This window comes from Caloenas nicobarica, unplaced genomic scaffold (genome assembly GCF_036013445.1).
Source record: "Caloenas nicobarica isolate bCalNic1 unplaced genomic scaffold, bCalNic1.hap1 Scaffold_282, whole genome shotgun sequence".
Taxonomy (NCBI): Eukaryota; Metazoa; Chordata; class Aves; order Columbiformes; family Columbidae; genus Caloenas; species Caloenas nicobarica.
The window spans coordinates 82,501-85,000 of NW_027017271.1; the positions used below are offsets into that span (position 1 = coordinate 82,501).

The 2,500-nt window shown below is 80.7% G+C and overlaps 1 non-coding gene across 1 annotated transcript in view; it reads left to right on the forward strand.

The window, feature by feature from the left end:
* The first annotated feature begins 2,407 nt into the window (after positions 1–2,407).
* LOC136002738 (5.8S ribosomal RNA) overlaps positions 2,408–2,500 on the forward strand; it is a 153-nt gene continuing 60 nt past the window's right edge. Inside the window, exon 1 of the ribosomal RNA XR_010607973.1 lies at positions 2,408–2,500. This exon is cut by the window's right edge and continues 60 nt beyond it. This is a non-coding gene — a ribosomal RNA (5.8S ribosomal RNA).

The following is a 2,500-nucleotide window of genomic DNA, read 5'->3' on the forward strand; positions in this document are numbered from 1 at the left end:
GGTCGTCGGGGACCGCCGCGTCCCCGCCGCCGTCCCCCCGCTGCCCGCCTCGCGCCTCCGCTGCGCTGCTCCGGCCGGCCGGCCTCCTCCTTTGCCTCCGGGGACCCGAGCCCCGTCCGCGCCCCCCCTGGCGAACCCCGACGGCGGTTCGCCGCCGCCGCGCGGGGGAGGGGGGGCGGGTCGAGGGCGGCGGCGCGCGGGTCTCCCCGGGGCGGGGGGGAAAAGACAGGGCGTCCCCGGTCGGAGGGCGCCGGCGGCAGCGCGCGCAGGAAGCGGCGGGGGGCCGCTGCGGGTGAGGGGCGTGACGAGCCCCGCCGGCCGAGGCCGTTCGGGCCCGCGGGGGAGCGGGGAGAAGCGGTGAGCGGCGGCGGCGGGGCGGCTGGTGCGAGCGGGGAACGGAGAAGGGCCTTTGGGGTCGGGGGGGGCGGCCCCCCCGACCCCTCCTCGCACGCGAGCGGGCTGCGGCGGAGCAGCCCGCTCTCTCTTGGCAGCGCGAACACGGGCCGAGGCCTCCGGGCGTTCCGGGCTGGCGCGCGGCGCCGGCTGGCGAACGGCGGCGGCGGCTCCCCCCCCCGCTTCCCGCCGCGCCTCTTCTTCTTGCCCGGAGCCCGGTGGAAGAAGAAGACGAGCCGGCGGGCGGGAGGGCTCGGCCGCCGCCGCCGCCGCCAACCTTCGGGTGGCGCGCGAGGCCCCCGCGCCGGGTCGCGTCCCGCTCCAGCGGCGGGCGGCCCGAGCCGCGCCTCTCCTGCCGGGTTCGGTGCCGGGCTACTGAGGGAAACCCCGGGTCCCGGGCCAGGAGGGCGCAGGTGGTGGCGGCGGACGTTCGGGCGCGCCCCCGCGGGCGGACGCTCCTCCGAGGGCGGCAGCGGGGGAGGCACCCCCGCGGGGCCCAGCAGGTCGTTTCCCTCGCCCCAGGGCCAGGTACCTAGCGTCCGCGCTTCCGCGGCCCTCCCTTCGGCGAGCCCGGGGGGTCGAAGGCCGCGAAGCCGGGCGGCGGTTTAAAGACTCGGGTGGCTCGGCGCGGCCCGCGAGGGGGTCGGGCGGCGGCGCGAGGCGGCGGGTTGCCCCCAGGGGGGCGGGAGTTGCTCCCGCGAGGCCCCTGGGAGTCCGTCGCCCGCTCGCCGTCCTCCCTGAGGCGGGCGGCCGTGCCGGGGAGGGGGTCCCACTGCCCCCCCCTCTCCGCGGTCCGGCCTCGGCGGAAGTCCGGGCCGCGGCGCGTTCGGCCGAAGGGCCGGCTCGCCTGCCTCGAAACGGGCGGCCCCGGCGGGAGGAAGCGCCGTCTCCGGCGCGCGCTCTCTCTCTCGCCGGGGCGGCGAGGCCCCGCGGCGGGGTCTCGCCCGGTAGGTCCGCGGGGCCCCACCGCCCCTCCGTGCCGTGGGCGCCGCGCGGCGCTCTCCGCTTCCCCCCGCCTCTCCTTGGCCCCCCTCGGCCGAGCGGCTCGGCGGTCTCCGGTCGCCCGCCGCCGTGCAGGGCGGCACCCCGGCCGAGCGGCGGCGGCGCCGCTCGCCGTTAACGGTCGTCCGGAAGACGCCCCCCGCCGCCTGCGGCCGGCCCGGCCCGGGCCCCGACCGTCGCTGTCCCGTCGCCCTTTCCCCGGGCCTCGCTCGCCGGGCGAGGCCGGCGCGCGCGGGCGTGGGCGTCGCGCTCCCGGTCTCTCCGCCCGCCAACGGCGGGGAGAGCCGGGCGCCGCCCCCGCTCCGTGGCCGTCCGCCCTCGGGTACGGCGAGCCGCCCTCGGGGAAGGGGGCCCAGGCGAGAAGCGGCGGCGGCGGTCCCGGGAGGGGCGAGCCGCGCCGGCGCGCGGGCCGGCGTCGTCCGGCGGGCCGCGGGCGGTGCGCGTCGCTGGCTCGGGTGTCCGGCGGTGTCCGCCTCCGGCGCGCGGGCGGCCGAGCCGAGGGAGCCGTCTCTCCGCCGTGGCGGGGGGTGAGGCGCGCGCGGGGGTGAAGCCGGCAGGCGTCGCGGGGCGTAGCCCGGCGTTCGGAGGGGGGCGCGTGCGTGGACCCGCGGGCCGCCCGGGCGCCGCTGCTCCCCGCAGCAGCGGCGTCCGCGCGCGCCGATTCGAGGTCGGGCGGTCGGCGCGCGGCCGGTGGCGCGCCGCGGCTTTCCGCGCGGAGGCCGGGCCGAGCCCGGGCGCCTGGGCCGCCTCCGAAGCGGACGAGGGGCGTGTGTCGGGAGCGCGTGCTCCCCGCCCTCGCCGCTCGGGGTTTTGGGCTGGCCGAGGCCTTCTTCCCGCGTTCCTTGGCAGCCTGCCTCTCTCGCTGTGCGTGTGCCGGTACGGTCAGCCGAGGCGAGGCCCTGACGCCGTCGCGCCGCGGGGCGGGCGGCGGGCCGTCCTCAGAGAGAGGGGCCGCTTTTCGGCGAGCGGTCCCGGCCCCCCCGCGCGCGCGGGGCGGCGCCGAAAGCCAGACAACTCTTAGCGGTGGATCACTCGGCTCGTGCGTCGATGAAGAACGCAGCTAGCTGCGAGAATTAATGTGAATTGCAGGACACATTGATCATCG